Source organism: Nycticebus coucang, chromosome 9 (genome assembly GCF_027406575.1).
Source record: "Nycticebus coucang isolate mNycCou1 chromosome 9, mNycCou1.pri, whole genome shotgun sequence".
Classification (NCBI taxonomy): domain Eukaryota; kingdom Metazoa; phylum Chordata; class Mammalia; order Primates; family Lorisidae; genus Nycticebus; species Nycticebus coucang.
In genome coordinates this window covers 41299083-41317744 of record NC_069788.1, presented here as the reverse complement: position 1 = coordinate 41317744, position 18662 = coordinate 41299083, and the positions used below count along the sequence as shown (strand labels likewise).

Sequence of the window (18662 nt, the reverse complement as noted above, 5' to 3'; positions counted from 1 at the left end):
CAGCAAACCTGTTGAATACTAGAAGACAGAGAAAAGAATTAGGGCAGGACCAGACTGGCAGGTAAACACAGTGAATGGGACACAAGGCTTAACCTTTGTTCCCTCTACCAAAAGGCAGTAAAGAAATTTCATGGATGTTTCCCATCAAATATATGTGTAAAATATCACACCATGCATGCACACACAGACACGCACAGGCATGGCCAGAAAGTAAACAAAGAGGACAGATGTGGAGATGTGGCATCTTTCTGTGTCAGCACGTGAGAGAGCAGACACACAGGAAGCACGTGGACTCACATGAAGAGCCCTGGAGCCATGAGTCAGCAGCCATCTCCCAGATGAGGAGAGCTGCAGAAGGCAGGCGTAAGGAATGGTGCACTCGCCAAATCCTCTCCCCTTCTTCTTGCACAGCGGGGCCTGTGGAGGAGTCCGCTTCTACCTTGACAGCAGACAGGTATTTCACTCTGGAGACCCTGACAGAGAAAGTCTGGACTCTTGGGGCACCAGGCACAGCAGAGGGTGGAATCCTGCAGCAGCTGAGAGCGGGATGTCACATGGAAAGGACACCCCCGCCCAATCTCACCCCTTTCCCTATCTTAGCTTTTAGGTCACTGTGATCCAGGCTGAACTCCCATGGCAAGAGGCTGGAGGGGTCCCTCTCTGGAGACTCTGAAGAGCTCAAGAGGACAGACCTAGAGATAATGACCTATCTTCCTTCTCTTTGTTTCTCCCTCCTTCATTCCATAAACATTTATCAAGTGCCTACTGTGGAATAGGCCCATTTTAGAACCTAAGGAGCTTACATTCTAGTGGAAGACAAAGAAAAAAAAAACAATAAGAGTTAAAGAGGGGCTATGGAGAAAAATACAGAAGTATAAATAGATTGAGGGGGACACACGGCTTTAGTTAACATATTTAAGGAAGGTCTCTCTGGTAAATTGACAACTGAGCCAGGATGTACATGACTGGAGGAAATGGCCAAGCAGATCCTGAAGCACATCCAGGGAAAGGCCCAGAAAGCACTGTGTGTGTGCTGGGTCTGCCCAGGAAACACCGGCCATGCCTGGTAACCATCAACGCAGCCCAAAAAGCTTCCAGCCAGCTTTCTCAGTGTCTAACATTTAAAGGTGAACAGCCAGCCAAGGATCACCAAAGAAAGATTCTAACATGAGAGGTAAGAACATAAGCAAATACGGAGGAAAAATGTAACTCAGACAATACAGATACAATTCAGTAAGCAGAATAAAACTTTAGGGGGAAAAAACCCAAATTATTGTTAGAAAGATAAAAGAAAGTATTATGCCCTTGAAATAAAAATAAAAAGATTATAAAAAGGAACATTTGGAGAATAGGAAAGTACTCCTGTAAATTAAAACTCTGAGGTAAATTAAATAATTGAACAAATAGGTTAGAAACTTAAGTTGAGGACATTCCCAGAATGTCAAACAAAACAACAAAGATAGAAAACAGAAAGAAAAAAAAAAAAAAAGGATAAACAGAATGAGAGGATAAAACTAGGAGGTATGCTATTCAGTTAGCAGATGTGCCAGCAAGAAAATAGAGAAAATATGAGCTAAGGAGTCACTGAAGTTCTCATCATGAGAAATTTTCCCAGATACAAAGAACTTAAATTTGCAGTAGTCACTACAATAAACAAAAAGGCCCAGGCCAGTACTGAGAAACTCTAGTCTAGACGATCTTCAGTGCTTCTGGAGGGGAAGGGGCAGTCAACACACAGACCTGAGAATCAGAGTCACAGGAGGGTTTTCAAATGCAACACATTGGGTTAAAAGAAAATGAGCACTTCCCTCATTTTCTTTTGGATTTTTGAAGCACTGAGGGAAAAATTAGTTCTCAGCCAAATTACCAGTCAAGTGAGAGGACTGAAGAAACCTTCATTCAGACATAAATCTCAAAAATCCACCCCCAATGCATTCACAAGGCTCTACCAGAAAATGTGCTCCCCCAAATAATTGAACTAATACCAGAGAAGGTATGGGATCCAGAAAATGGGAGTATCTGGCATAGAATAAAGGAAGGGGAATTCCTGGGATGGTGGGACAGCAACTCCCAGGATAACAGCTGCACAGCAGGCCCAGAGAACCAGTCCAAACTGCAGAGTGGAAGCAAGTGGCTCCAAGGGGGAAGTCTCAAGGGAGAAAGAAGTAACTGACGGGATGTGTCAGGTCAGGGTGGGAGAGTTTGTGCTGTTCTGACAAAAGTTAGGCAGAAGAATCAGTGAAGAGCACATAGAAAATTAACAAATGATAGATACACAGAAAACTAAGCATCTAGGAGAAAACAAATGACAGGACAAGGAAGGTGACTGTAGGGCACTACATGGCTTGGGTCTGAGCAATGCTGACAATGGTTTGATACAAAGAAAAACTGTGATCTGTATAAGCAGGAAGTTAGGGGAGAAAGGAGCCTGCATGTGCTTGAGAGGGGAAAGGGTAACAAGGCTAAATTCTTACCTTTCAAAGTAAGACCACGATAGGTATTTTCAGTGATGGAATTAAGAAAGAGCAGACTAGGCTTAGAATATGAAGGCGTGGATGAAAAAAAGAGGACTAAAAGAGATAAACATGTTTGCCCAAGATCTTATGTTATATTAGACAAGGTGGGAGTGGGGTGGGCCCCAGGAGGAGGATGGTACACGGTGGGGGATGGTCCAACTAGAAGGATGGTAGACGGACATAGCCCTAGGTTTGCTATTCCCCTGCCCAGAGAGAAATAGCAGGAATAGGACTGCACTGCAGTACTGTCTGAACAGCGAGAGAAGAGAAACAACCTGAAGGCTCACAGAGGGGCTGGTTAAGTAGATTACGGCAGGTTCCTATCCCTATAATGACAGACTATGCAGCTGGAGTGGGAGAGGGAGGGAAACTCAAGGAAGCTCTAAGGTATAGAAAATTTGTATTTACAAAAAAATCCCTGAGGTCAGTGATGTAATTAATCATGGCATGCATTAGCTAATTCCAAAGTTGATGTGAGTTTTAAAATTACACAGAGACCTTGGAGAAAACAAAACGGGAGAACACAGTTGTTTTCATTTTACCTTTCTTAAGGGACAGGTTCTCGCTCTGTCAACCAGGTTGGAATGCAGTGGCATAATCACACCCCTTTGTAACCTTGAACTCCTAGACCCAGGTTGTCCTCCTGATCAGCCTTCTGCGTAGCTAGAAGTACAGGTGTGTACCACCACATCAGTCTAATTTTTTACTTGTTTGTAGAGATAGGTCTCATTGTGTTGCCCAGGCTGGTCTTCCAAAGCACTGGGAGTATAGCTGTGAACCACCCACACAGGGTGCACACATCTGGCATGTACATCTCTGGAGGCAGAGGGAGCTAGAAGGGAGACGTTTTATTATTTAAATCACATTAAATGTATTTTCTATGAATATCTTTTCAAAATATTAATTTTTTGTTTAAAAGAGGGAAAAAAAGCAGTTGCTTCTTAGAGAATGGGACTTGGGGTAGGGAAGAGTGAAGCAGGAGACTGCTGCTTTTTGTTACAAGTCTTGTGGTTCTATCTGGCTCTTAAAACCATGTCCATGTATAACTTAGACAAAAAAAATTTAAAGTAAAAAAAAAGCAGAGCCAGGAAGAGGAGCGAAGCCCACAGTGACAAGGAATGGAAAGGGTATGTGAAGAACAGATTTATTTACAACCTTTGGGAGCAGGGCTGGAAGGCAAGCATGAACCCTTGGAAAAGAGTCTCAAAAAGGCAAGAAATAATAAAGGCTGTCTGCTGTCAACTGAGCTTATAGCAGTGACGGCAGCGCCCTCTCCAAATCATGTGGCACTGAGATGTGATGGGTATTAAAGGCCGTGAGTGAACACGGAAACTTGCCTGAAGATCCCTCTGACAGTTCTTTGTGAGTGTGCCTCCTGCGCTGACCCCACAGCTGCCCGCCGTCCCTCCAAGCGTGCTGTTCTTCCTATCTGGCGCATTGTTGTGATGGGCCAAGGACTACATTCATCTCTTTAAACATACCTAAAGATGATGTATGGACTGGGCATGCAAGGGTGGGAGCATTTTCTGCAACACTAGGTAATGGGAATTACTATGTTTTAACAGCTCTTAAATTGGGCCTGTGTGTCTTTCCTCACTGATCCTCAGAAGCAGAGCAAGACAGGGTGCTCTATGCAGCAGAGAAGCGAAATCAACCTGGGTTCTGTTTATTCCCTTCTAAAGAGTTCCCTCAACCTCAATCTCTGACACCAGCCTAAAGTGAAGCTTTAGTGTGCGGGCCTCTGTCTCACCTGGCACAGCGGTAAGTTCTGTAAGACATTCAACTGGATTTGATAGCTCTCTTGCTGCCCAGACTTACAAAGAATTCTGGGCTCTCTCCATTCAGCCTGTTTGTCCATGGTTTGTTCACAACCATTTATGGAGAACTCTCTATATGCCAGGCTTAGGAAAAATGGGACCAAATTGTTCTGAAATAAAAACTTATGGTTTTTATTTTAAAATAAAACCCCTCTAGGGCGGTGCCTGTGGCTCAGTGAGTAGGGCGCCGGCCCCATATACCGAGGGTGGTGGGTTCGAATGCAGCCCCGGCCGAACTGCAACAAAAAAATAGCCGGGCATTGTGGAGGCCGCCTGTAGTCCCAGCTGCTCTGGAGGCTGAGGCAGGAGAATCACATAAGCCCAACAGCTGGAGGTTGCTGTGAGCTGTGTGACGCCACGGCACTCTACTGAGGGCAGTAAAGTGAGACTCTGTCTCTACCAGAAAAAAAAAAAACCCTCTAGCAGCTAACTGACTGGACCCCTCTTGGCCAAGAGGAGCCACAGAATGGTCAGAAATGCCTCATCATCTCCCCTCTCTTCTTGGAGATCCTTCATAGCACATTAACAGGCCTAAGGGTATGCAGGTCCTTAATTTATACACCAAATATATGGGCCCTTAAAACCATGTCCATGTATAACAGATCCTAATCTTAACGCAAGTATTTCTTTCTGATGACTCTAGTCAGTAGTTCTCAACCTTCCTAATGTCGCAACCCTTTAATACAGTTCGTTGTGTCGTGGTGACCTCAACCATAAAATTATTTTCATTGCTACTTCATAACTGTAATTTTGCTACTGTTATGAATCGTAATGTAAACATCTGATATGCAGGATGGTCTTAAGTGACCCCTGTGAAAGGGTCGTTCGACCCCCGAAGAGGTCACAACCCATAGGTTGAGAACCGTTGCTCCAGATTTTTTAGATAAAGCCTAACTCTTAGCCAATTGTCAACTAAAGAATCTTTAAACCCACCTATAACCTGTAATTCCCATCTCCCTGAAGTTTATAATACCAAACTGTAACCCACCACACCTAGTCTATTTGCTCCAGGCTTCAGGGCATGGCTTTGGGCCATGAATAAATGTCTTTGGGTTCAGAATAAACATCTTTAAATTATTTTACAGAGTATGGCTTCTATTCCATGGACATCTGACTGCAGACCTGAGGCAGCAGGGTAACAGAGCCATGGGGTTAGTGATTGGTCACATTCTGATCAGCCAAAGGCTCACTGAGATCAGAAGATGCACAAAAGAGGTAGGCAGATGTATTTTTCGGGTTTATTAGAGTATTTTTAGAAAGTTAAGCCAGCTATCACTTATCAAAATACAGACTTCTGGTTTCTCTTGAAACCAGAGCATCTGGCTTACATGGGTCCTCTTTCCTGCATGCTGTTGGCGACAGTGGCTGGAGTGGAGCAGAGATTCTGGTGATCTCGCTCACTCCCTGGAGTCTGCCCTGGCCTGCTTCACTTCCTGACATCACCCACCCAGCCCACGGAGGTGGCTAGCTTTCTACCCCAGTCTTAGCAAGAGCTCAGGTGCTGTGAAAATGGAATGATTTAAGATTTTAACTCTTGTACAGGAATCCCACCAACCTCACACTTCTTTGGGGGATCTAGCACCAGAATTGACATAAAAATTATGTTTCAGTTTTTAAAAAATTCATGCCTGTGGCTCAAGGAGTAGGGCACCAGTCCCATATGCCGGAGGTGGCGGGTTCAAACCCAGCCCCGGCCAAAAACCACAAAAAAAAAAAAAAAATTTAATAACAGATATATATTCTCACACTGTTCTTTCTTGACCTCAAGATAGGTACAACTGAGGTTCCTGGAGGGATGTAAGAACTGATGCAGTCTTCAGTCCTGCTGCTCATCTTCCTCTGGCTGCGGGGAGTAGGAATTTGGTGCTGGGTAGGCCAGCAATTCTTAACCTTGGTGGCACATGAGAAACACCTGCGCAGCTTCTAAAGCTCCCAACTCCCAGACCAATTAAAATTCAAGAATTTGGGTTAAGCACCTCAGGTGACTTTAGGGTGCAGGCTGAGGACGGGGTAGGGTGGACACATGGCATCCTGTCCTGATTACAGCCCCTCAGCCTTCCTCTTGACTTCCCACCTGGGATTCCTGGATCTCAGGTGGGCATTTTAGGCATTCTAGCAGAGAGGGAACTTCAGACCTCTCTCTGATAAATGCACTTGTTTACTGCTCTAACACAAGCCAGTCTTGAGTTTTACCTTCTCTTCTCATAGCATAATTTCCCCTTTTAGAGGGGCTGCCTCTCAAAGAGAAGGTCAGGACCCTCCTCATACAAGTTGAAATGAAAGCTTCTAACCCCTGTTGCATCTACAGAAAGGTACATGTCCCAGGGACATTCGTTGAGTGTTTGAATGACTACTGGAGGAACGGAGGGTGGGGTTGTTCTGTTACTCCACATCTCAGTCCCCATCCTCAAGCTCCTTCTCCCATCCTCTGCCATACAAGCCTTTTTGATTCCCCTAAAGGGATGTGGTAATTGATGATTAGCATTCCAAAGCTTGCCTTACATCCTGCTAGCCCAGTCATATTTAATTACATTTTAACTATATTCGATAGCACGAACATAATTTAGATAATTATCTCTCTGTCTCTTATTCTCTGACTGTGTCTGTCTCACTTAGAGCTTCTTGCAACAAAAATCGCTCCTCTGCTCAAACACATAAACAGACGCCAGGGCCAAGTGCTTTCTTGCTCCTGTAGCAGCAGCTGTGCTAGAAACGCAATGGTTTTCAGTATCACGCAGAAAAAAAGCAAATTCATGTTTCTTTCTGTCTTTGTATCTATGTTTGTACACAAGTGGTGGTGAATGAGAGAGAGAGTGTGAGTCTCAGCATCTGAGTGAGAGCTTGATTGTGGTGTAGAAACAGGGAGGCTGGGTCAATCATATTAGTGCCTATCAAGCACCCTCTTGGTCTGGCATTTCTTTCTTACAAGGTTTTATGGTTTCCCTCACAAATTTCAACTGTGTTGAAACAGTTCTAAATGTGAGTCTTTTGAGGAGATGTGTTCTTTCTAATGGGGTTTCTGCCGCATTTGGATCTTATAATTAAAGACCAATTCCTTCATCTATTATCTGCCATCTCCAAGAGATCATCAGATAAGAGAGGGAAATCTGGGACTTCTCAGGGAGAGCACATCTTGAACACTCTGCTACTCCTTGTCAGGAGTTCCAGAGCCTCCCAAACACCAAGTGGGTCATGCACCTCTGAGTTCCTAAATTTAAAAGCTCACCTCCCCTCATCCCCTCAGGGCTAACGGCATTCTTTAGGAGCCTTTGTCAGTTAGATTTCATGTTGCAACATTCAGATTAGAACTTTTCAAGCAGCCATTTAGGGCCTGATATTTGCAGCTGAACAGATAAGAAATTGGGGGCCTGGGGAAATCTTAAGAAATCTCCAGAGTCCAATAAGAATAAGAACTGGGTTCAGAAACAGCCACTATCTAAGATAATCTTGCTCAAAGTTTAGGGATCTAGAGCTTCAAAGAACCTTAACAAACCAACCCATGAGATATAGTATTGAAATGGGAGGTTGGGGGTCCTTACCCTCAAATTATCCATGTTCTGCTCATATCCTTGGAGCTCTAGAAGGCTCTAATAATATGGATTTTGTATAAAAAATTCACTGGGGCTCAACCCTGTCTGCTGTGAGCAGGTGTATGTTTGTGCAGTCGGCAAATAAACTCTTGCTGCCACTTGTTTGGGGGGCCACAACTCCTACTGTCCCTGGGAATGAACTTTCAGAGCAGACCCCAGGAGCCGGGCAGAGTGTGTGCACCAACATTCTGCCAGCACCATTGTCAGTCCACCTGTCCCTGGGCACGAACCCTCAGAGCAGACCTCAGGAGCCAGGCACAGTGTGCACCAACATTCTGCCAGCACCACTGGCAGTCCACCAACTGACCCTTCTCAGGTGGCCCAGGGCTGGCTGATGTCCAGGGGGGAAATCAGTAAGTCAGGGAGTCTAGAAAGGGTCAGCTAGGACTACACAGTGGGCGTGGCCCTGCACAGGCTCCAGAGCCTACTCTGGGAGCGAGGGAATTTTGCTGAAATGTGCCTGAAATATACAAAAACCAGGGTCTAGGTCTTCACTAAAGGGCCAAGACAGAGCCAGCTGCTCAGCCACACTTTCTGCCAGCAGGCATCTCTGGAGGGAGAGAGGAAATTCCATGTGCTGTTGTTCCCCAGGGGCTTCCCTGACCCCAGCAAACACCATGCTACACAAATTACTGACTTCATGACGAAGCCACTCCTCTAGCCTGGGAGGACAGCAGGCTGACTCTGAAGAGTCAGTCTCTGAGGGACTGTCCAGTGTCTGCCCCTGCTTGCCCAGGAGCACACTCCCTCCAGATGCATGCTAGGACATGAGAGCTAGGCATGGGCAAGAGCCAGTTTTTAAATGTTAAGAATTTGGCAATTTCATTTCCTAGTGTTTAAAATACCAAAGGGATTTAGAACACAACATAGACTAAATAGCCCCTGAATTTCAGGTTTTTAAAGAAAAGTTTGCTTTTATCGAAATTCATACCAAAAGCCCATGCAAAGTAAACCCGGACCCTGCCCACAGAAACCTGCTACAGCACACACAGCTAAGCAGCAAGTGGCCTTCCAGAAGGATCACTAGGCATTCTCCGAATCAAACCTGATCAATTTCATACCTAACCATGACACTAAGCCCCTGAGGGTATTCCAGATGTGATGACATCCCAAATTGGTTCCGTACCTCACACCAGGGAGATATTCAGTCAAACGTTAAAAATAGACTCTCCCTCTCGGCCATTAAGGGCCTGATATCTGCAGCTGAACAGGTAAGAAATTGGGGGACTGGGGAAAGCTTAAAAAAATCTCCTGAGTCCAAAAAAATGTTTCTCTATGAAGAAAACTATCACTCATAGCTCAGAGCTACCCAAGAATTAGCCTAAAGCCATTTAACATACTGGAACTGAGTATGAGTTCTATAATAAAAAGGTGACAAGTGTTGGAGGCAGGCCCCATAAAGGCCCTTTCTGGAATTTGCATTAACTGTCACATTCAACACAGAGCTCTGCATTCTAAGACAGCCAGTGATCTTCAGACTGATGTGAGGCAGTGTGTGGCATGTAACAATCTTTCTTCTGGGACAATTTCTGTCAAAAAAGTTGAATTAAAAAAATAATTTCTCCTTCTTCTCAAACATTTTCTTGATTTTAAAAAATATCACTACCATTGCCCCTCAACTTGGTATTGATGACTTTCTGGGTGCAATCTTTGTTGCCCTAGACCTTTGTCACCCAATCTTTGTTGTTCTTAGACTTACAAAAGGTGCATATTTCTCTGGTGGGCCCCCTCACTCTGCACTGGCTAGTTCCAAGTCCCTCTCTGGCCCTTTCCCTGGATTCCTACCACACACTGACCTAGACACAGGTGAGAATGAACTTCCCCTGCAACCCTGCTTCTTCTGCACATCTCAGCACCTTTAGCCAGGCCATGTGTGGCATTACACTGATACCAAAGTATAGGAAGGACTGAGTAAACCTGCTGGCTCCCTGTGAGCTCACCACGCAGGTGGACAATGAGACAGGCAGGCAACCAGGACCTATGTTATGTTCATATATTAAGTTAGATAATCTAAATAATTTTGACATAAAAATCAGATGGTAAGATAAGTAGGGGGATTTAGCTGGGCACAGAAAGAGACTGTGGGTGTGGCAGACCATCTAAATCAGGGGCCCTCAAACTGCGGCCCACGGGCCACATGAGGCAGTGTGATTGTATTTGTTCCCGTTTTATGTTTTTACTTCAAAATAAGATATGTGCAGTGTGCATAGGAATTTGTTCATAGTTTTTTTGTTTGTTTTTTTTACTATAGTCTGGCCCTCCCACGGTCTGAGGGACAGTGAACTGGGCCCCTGTTTAAAAAGTTTGAGGATGCCTGATCTAAATCAACAGATCCTTCTAATTGGCCAGAGCAGCAAAGTGTGGAAGGAGGCTGCATGGGAGATCCCTGGCTCTTTGTGAGGAATCCCAATTCCCTTCAGCCTAGCAACCTCAGAGATTCTCTCCTCACAGTTTGCAAAGGTAGGTTTCCTGTGTATGTTTTGTGCCCAAGATTTAATGCAGTGTATTTCTTAACACCTGCTTTGAATTTTGTTCATGCCCCCAAGGCTAAGATATCAAACAATGACTGCTTTACTACTTCATAGTAAACAAGCAGCCACAAGACACAAGAAAATATGGCTTCCTTTCGGATCGCATTTCAATCTACCCCTTTTCACTGTGCTAGTCCCCTGCCCTGAGGGTTTTGTAAAGTTGGAGGCAAATGCCAAGAAGTCAAATTGCATTCAACAAGGTTAAAAGTTATCTTTGGCACATGGAAATCTCCTGCAATAAAATACCATAGGCTGTTGCTGAAGCTAAATCAGCTTATTTTTCTATATTATTTCTTGAGGAGGAAGGTTGCTGGGCGAAGGGGATGGGTAAGAAAACTGACCAGTAACTCTTTCTGATTCTATTGTCAGGCTTTCAAATCAGATAGATCAGCTATTAATCTCAGAAAGCCAGCGCTGAATGTGTGCAATAAATTGGTCATCGTTTTATGAATAAGCTCTTGGTCATAAGGGCTTACTGTCTGGCAATTCACCTTTTCCATGATATTTTCTATCACTTGTATTTTGGAGTGGCTTAGAAAGAATATTATTTGTGTTCCTGGAGATCGGAACATAAAAAACCCTCAGAGTGACAGATACGTACAAGCAGGCTTCAATGTCTGCCTCTGGGCTCGCTCAGCGAACAGTTTACCAATGCCCCAGTGAACAGCACAGTGACAGGAATCACTCTTCCAGTTCCGGGAGTGCACGCATCCCCTCCAAAGCTGCTAATGAAGGCCTTGTTAGCACAAGATGACGTCGCACATGCCCATTGGCTTTCTGTCAAAGACTGTCAAATAGAGCTGTTGGTAATCACAGCAGGCAAGTTGTTTAGTCAATATTTTTGAAAAGTTCAACCAAGTGTGTGAAAGCACAAAGTAGGTTTTTCTATAGTTGCCAGATGATCTCCTCATCTCCTCCCTTTGCGATGGCTCTGCCACCATCAGGATCATGCTGGTGTCCTGCTGGGCAGTCCTGAAGGGCTTGTGGGGTGTGAGATGAACAGACAGATGAAATTTCAGCTGTTCTATCATTCAGCTGTTGTTTTTTCCATCAAGTCAGCAGAACTCTCTATTTGAAACCATAGCAAAGCACATTCTCGCGGTGAACTTGGAAAGTTCAGCATCACCTGGAGGGCATGCTAAAACAGGCTGCTGGCCCCACTCTTAAGAGTTTCAGATTCAGTGGTGTCAGGTGGGGTTTGAGAGTCTGCATTTTAAACCTGTTCCCAGGTAATGCTGATGGCCTAGGGGTTAGACTTTGAGTATCGCTGTTCCATAACAAAGACGTCAGGCCTATATCCACTAGGCAGAAGGCAACAAGTTGGAAAATCATGGGAGGCTTTCAAGGAAGAGAATCCGGAAGCCTTAGGAGATAATTTTATTGGCAGTGACTGATACGGAGGTAATACTGTGGGCAGAAAGGTTCCAAAGGCAACTCTCAGAAGTACTCGACAGGTATCCTAGCCAGGTAAAGACATTTGCTGACTCAGGATTACTATGATGGGAGAGGGGCTCTGATGGAATGTAAGGTCCACCAGACTAGGATTCACACATCTGAGTTTGGGCCCAGGTTTTGCCCCTCACTGGCTGCTTGCTTAGGTGAATCACTTGGGTCTATGCTCTCACACCTGGAAAACCTTTTCCTGTAGGTGGTTGTCAAAGTCAAATGAGACAGAGGCTGGGAGAGTCACTACAATTTATCTCTATGAATGTAAGGTGTTACTCTGCTCCTGTGTCCTTGGGGGATGTCCTGTCTGCTGCAGGACCCAACTGACCCTCTTTTACATGCTGACTCTATCCCAGGCTCCACCTTCAGTCTTCTCTCTGGAAAAGGGAAATATAGGAAGTGACTCAGCAGTTAGGTGAGTCACTGAATCCTGCTCTGGTTATACCTGGGTCCTAAGAACTGACTATCAGTTCAGAAATTCAACAATATCTCCTACCTCAGGTTCCGATAATGATTCTATATTCAAGTCTGTGCCTACCCCCGTGGTTGGCTAACTTTTTCTATAAATGGCCAGATAGTAGATATTTTAGACCCTGCAGGCCCCATAGGTTTCTGTCTCATCTTATTCTTTTTTGCAACCTTTAAAAATGTAAAAACTATTCTTAACTTAGGGACTATACAAAAGCAGACTGTGGGCAACCCAATCTCCTGAACCCTAAAAAGGCCTAAAGTCCTGACATGAGCTTCCAGCCCTCATTGGGCTACAGTCTGTTTCTGAACTTGCCATCACTTGCCCAGAACACACCCTAAGTAAGAGCCAGCTTCTAGGCTGTGCTATTTGTCTCTGGCCCCATTGGCTTATACTGACTTTCACCACCTTCCACTGCCAAACCCTTCCTGAAATGTTCTGTTCCATTCTAATAAATGTGGCCCATGTCTATGCACCCACTTTCTTGGTCTGGAATGTCTCCCCACTGTTGCCTGAGTGTGTGTAGAATGGACAGAAGCTACAAGAAGAATAGCCATATTGAGACTATGACCAGACAGCTTTATAAAGGAAATGCTGCCTAATCTTCTTTATTCTCAAATTCCAACTGATTAACAGACTACCTATTTCTCAGGCACAAAAATTTAACGACAATTTCTAGATATATATGACATTGTATCTGATGTGGGAAAAATCAATCCATTTGGTGAGGTTACTTTGCAGACAGACAACTCTCCTGCATAGTTCTATGTGAGTGCCCATGCAGACTGGGGAGCAGGTTTGGTGTCCTGACAGCTAGTGGTGAGTAACGAGTTCTTTGCACAGTGTGTAGTAAGAAGCAACACACGTTTGAGCGCTGCTTAGTCTGTTTCTTCGCAAGGAGGATAAGGAGAGGCACATTACTAAGTCATTACTATTCTTCGTTACTTTTTCTTCATTAGACTAAACACTTTCTCTTTACTGAATTAGCCACCTAAATTCACTTCTCAACATTCATCCTTCTGATATATATATATATATATTTTTGAGACAGAGTCTCAGGCTGTCACTCTGGGTAGAGTGCCGTAGTGTCACAGCTCACAGCAACCTCCAGCTCAGGCTCAAGTGATCCTCTTGCCTCAGATTTTCTATTTTTAGTAGAGACTGGGTCTTGCTCTTGCTCAGGCTGGTCTTGAACTCGTGAGCTCAAACAATCCACCCGCCTCAGCCTCCCAGAGTGCTAGGATTACAGCCATGAGCCATTGCACCTGGACATCCTGTGATTTAATGATATTTTGAGTTGAAATTGTTCTAATTTTTCACATAACCTAGGAGTCTGAGTGTCATGCATTTCATCTGAGATGTCACTATGGAACAACAGCATGTTTAGTCATCACTAAAAATAATTAAAGCCAGGTGGTCTTCATATATGTATGTGTTCATATAGTAAAATAAACTCAGCAGTCACTAAAAAGATGAGAAAGCAGATAATGCTGGTTGGTTTTGCCATACAAGCCACCAATAAATGTTTTTTGTACCCTTCTACAACATGATGACCTAACATATATTCACAAACGCATATCATTCAAACACCCAGGAAGGCAAATATATATATATATAAAAAACTGTCTGGTCATAGTCTCAATATGGCCATTCTTCTTGTAGCTTTTTTTTTTCCTGAGACAGAGTCTCACTTTGTCACCCTGGTAGAGTGCCATGGAGTCTTAGCTCATGGCAATGTCAAACTATTGGGCTCAAGCAATACTCTTGCCCCAGCCTTCCAAGTAGCTGGGACTACAGGCACCTGCCACAATGCCTGGCAATTTTTTTTTAGAGATGGGTCTCGTTCTTGCTCAGGCTGATCTGGAACTCCTGAGCTCGAGCAATCCACTCACCTCGGCCTCCCAGAGTGCTAGATTACAGGTGTGAGCCACTGCGCCCAGTCTTAATATTAGAGTAACAATATTTCATATGGCATTTACTGTGGTAATATGGTGTATCAGAGTCATGTGTTAGTGTAACTGTCTATGCTTAAAATATTCAAATAAACAGCTATGAAAGTGAATTTATTAACTATTGAGACAACAAAAAAACAGTCTCCTCCTTAGGCTGAAGTGCTCTGCCTCTCTGGTCTGGTGGCAGTGCAGGTGGGAGCACGGAATCTGAGGCCCAGAGGGTAGCAGTGGGTGGTGTGAGTCCGGGGGACTGTAGCAGATGGTAAGCCCACCCTGTTAGGGTGTGGCCCCACCTTCCTCAGTGCTGTGCTTCTGGTATGCTGACTTTTTACTAGCCCCACCAAAGAGCAAGCTGTGTTCTCATAGCTGCAATGTGTGTGTGTGCATCGGATCTAGAAAGATCCTTTAAAGGGGAGTTCACTCTCAGCTTTCTTTGAATAAGCTCCTTTAGCAGCAAGAAAAGCTCCTTATCACTCAAAAGTAACTTGTACTTGAAATATTGCTTCTAAGAAAGGGGTGTAGCTCTATCAGTGTTTTTTTTCTGGGATTTGAAGCTATCCTTTCTGCATGGTTTGACAATATACACTTGTACTGGCCAACAGGGATCTTTTACTCAACTCTCATAAAGTTTTACAATGTATGATTCATTTCAGAAATAAGACTTGATAATGCAGATTTATCACAATGAGAAGGCTGCCTTTAAAATGTGATTTAATGATGCCTACACTTACTCGCTGACATCTTTATAAAACTGTTAGTGTGGAAATATATTTGTCTTTTCGAAAATAATTCTTCCTTTTACAAATGTTGTACAATACAAGAGAGCTATTCATTAACAATGCGGCAGAAAGAACAGCAGTGGTCTAATTATGCTGAGGCAATGACACCCCAAGCACCACCACTGCCTTCTTCGGATTTTGGCAACAACACCACCATGCCTGGCGAACATTGCCTCCTTTGCAGCTCCTTCTACCCATGCATGGGAGCTGAGCCCAGGGCTGCTACTGTAACCAGTGGGCATACAAAGGCTCTCCAAGGTCATACAGATGCAATAAGGCAGAAAAATAAATAAGCCACTGGTTATGATTTAGCACTGCTTTTCTTCCTACCTTAACCTAGTTTATGAGAAAATCTTGATGATTTAACCTTTCAGCCAATTAGAACAGAAGGTTTGATCGACAGCAAATGAATAAATAACATTTCAGTGCAGGAGACAGACTCATCCTCCCCTGTTAATCAGTCCCTCTGCCCATGCGCAGGTAACACAGTATTTATCACGCCACTCTGTTACAGTCCCCTGGGGTGTCATTTCATGGCCCACCAGTAAAAACTTCACATCTACAGCAACTGCCCCTCTATTACTGTCGATAACATCTAATTGATATGTCAAACCTCCAAGGAATGCAGTAAATTGAAACACTGCCTCCTAAAAGAAAATAAACTGGCAAACAGGTAAATCAGCACCTGCCTCCTCATAATTACCCAGCCACCTCCTGTTCAAAAGCCTGGCCCCAGGAAGCCATCATTACCATATTCCCTTCAGTCCCAGATATCCCAACACCCCAGATGCACACTCGGACCAAGAGCACTAACAAATTCCTGCCCAAGGAAAGTCATAGTGATCTCTGAGAGCAGCCTTTGAATGAGCCACTGCATTGAAACCATCTTGCCAGGGGAAGCCCAGCTAGGTTGTGGGTGCCACAAGCATTATGTGTGGTACAGTTTGGAAGAGAATAACAGTATTACAGACTTCCTCTGAAAAGCAGGCAATGCTGTCAGAGATATGATCTCATTTATCTTCAAATATCCCTACAGAGTGGGAAGCTACTAGAATAATTATTCACTGCTCAGGAGAAGAAATGAAGCCTAGAGAAGGAAGAGTCTGGCCTAAGCACTTACAAATTGGATGATGAAATATAAGATTTTTGTTAAATAATAGGGCTCTTAGCCCTTACAAACAATATTTAAAACTGTATTAATAAAAATGCTAAAAGATCACATTGGTGAAGGACAAAATTAGCATTGATAATTCATTCAGTTCATTATACTTAAAACAACCCTGATTTTGATAATAGACAAAATGAGATGTATTATGTAATACTGTGGGAGCACCAGCACGAATGGGTAAACTGGTTTAGTAAAAAAAACACTTAACACTCATCTCTCTCTCAAGAATAGAAACACTCCCATTGTACTTTACACATAAATGTAAACTGTAGACAGACACGAAAAGCATGTTTAGAGATCAATGTGTTACAGACATCTAAACGGGTTATGGCCATGTGTGTTCTTTCTGGCATCCTATTCCAGCTTTATTCACTTAAAAACAAAAAAGATCTAATGCAGGCAAGCTAGCAGAAATGAAGCTGTAATCGTGAGTTTGGGCAAAGATTTGTAGATTAGCAAGACAAATAATAGAATATCCCAACAGCCAATCTTGCTAACAACAGCATTCAATATACACCCTTCTCAACAAAGGAAGGTTTTCCATATAGGAATTCTAAACTTAAACGTTAAGTCCCCTTCCTCTACCAATTCCTCATCTATCTATACCATCTATACTTCATGAAGTAGCAATACAAATAATTTTATGGTTGGGGGTCACCACAACATGAGGAACTGTATTAAAGGGTCGCGGCGTTAGAAGGTTGAGAACCACTGGTCTGTGTGTCTCCCTTCATGCTGTCATACCACACAGTTCTGCCAAACACTTTCTTTTACTCCCTTTGTTCCTATTTATTTATTTCAGATTGATATAAGGGTACATGTTTAGGTTACATTGTTTTCATTCTTAGGTAAAGTTCAAGTTGTAGTTGAGCCCTTCACCCGGAGGGCGTGCTGACTACCCTTACATTGTGCACATTAGGTGAGAACCTGCAAATCACCCCCCCTCCTTCCCCCCACCTCCTGTCTCTCATTATCCCTTGCTAGACTATGATTGCATTTTTTCTTCCCTGTGAGCATGTGATTGTTTATATATTGGTTTCATATTAGTATTGAGTACATTGGATACTTTTTTCCACATTCTTGAGATACTTTATAGCGGTTCTCAACCTATGGGTCGCGACCCCTTTTTTTATTTTTATTTTTTATTGTTAAATCATAGCTGTGTACATTAGTGCAATCAAGGGGTACAATGTTCTGGTTTCATATACAATCTGAAATATTCTCATCAAACTGTTCAACGTAGCCTTCATGGCATTTTCTTAGTTATTGTATGTAGACATTTGTATTCTGCATTTAGTTAAGTTTTGCCTGTACCCATTCTAAGATGCACCAAAGGTGTGGCTCCACCCATTACCCTCCCTCCATCCTAACCTCCCCCCCCTTACCCTTCCTTGGCCCTTTCCTCATAGTCTTGTGCTATAGTTGGGTTATAGCCTTCATGTGAAAGCTATAATTTAGCTTCATAGTAGGGCTGAGTACATTGGATACTTTTTGGGACCCCTTTTTAACAATGAAAATACATTGCAGCATTAGGAAGGTTGAGAACCACTGCTTTACTAAGAAGAATGTGTTTCAACTCCATCCAGGTAAACACAAAAGATGTAAAGACTCCATCTTTTCTTAGGTCTGAATAGTACTCTATGGTATACATACATATACCATAGCTATGTAATCTATTCATGAGTTGCTGGGCACTTGGGTTGCTTCCGTATCCTGGCAATTGTGAACTGAGTTGCAATAACATTCTAGTGCCAATGTCCTTGTGGTAAAATGATTTTTGTTCTTCTGAGTAGATACCTAGTGATGGGATTGCAGGATCAAATGGAAGGTTGACTTTTAGTTCTTTGAGAATAGCTTCAAACTTCTTTCCGCATAGGTTGTTTTAGTTTGCAATCCCACCAGCAGTGCAAAAGTGTTCCCTTTTCTCCACATCCACAGCATCTGCAGATTTGGGGTTTTGTGATGTGGACTATTCTCACTGGGGTTAGGTGGTATCTCAGAGTGGTTTTGATTTGCATTTCTCTGATGATTAGGGACAATGAGCATTTTTTCATGTGTTTGTTATAAAATTACATCCAGACCAAACATTTCCCCTAAACTTTCCCACTTGCTCATCTTGCTTTAGAAATCCCTGTGCTGGGCTTGCTTCTTTCTTCGGTCTTCTGGAGACACTGGACATTCTTTAAAATCATGAGTTATGGACAAGGCAGTGTTAAGATTTGTGTCTCATGTACAAACTGTACAAACTGCTCTTGTGTATGTTGTCATTCCTCCTCTTGGATTTATCTATCTGCCTGGCGCAGCTGGCAAGCCCCTGGCCTTCTGAACAATACTCCTAATCTTGGATACAGCCATGAGCATATTTCTGGATGAGATCCATCTCATTATGATGAG

General features: G+C 43.5%; 1 protein-coding gene and 1 non-coding gene across 3 annotated transcripts in view; one reads left to right on the top strand and one right to left on the bottom strand.

Annotated features, from left to right (window-relative positions):
* The window catches only part of BTBD9 (BTB domain containing 9), a 478407-nt gene that overhangs the window by 30775 nt on the left and 428970 nt on the right, over positions 1-18662 (bottom strand). The window lies entirely within an intron of this gene.
* On the top strand, positions 2939-3017 carry LOC128595201 (small nucleolar RNA SNORD45). The gene has a single exon (XR_008382850.1). It is a non-coding gene; the product is annotated as a small nucleolar RNA SNORD45 (small nucleolar RNA).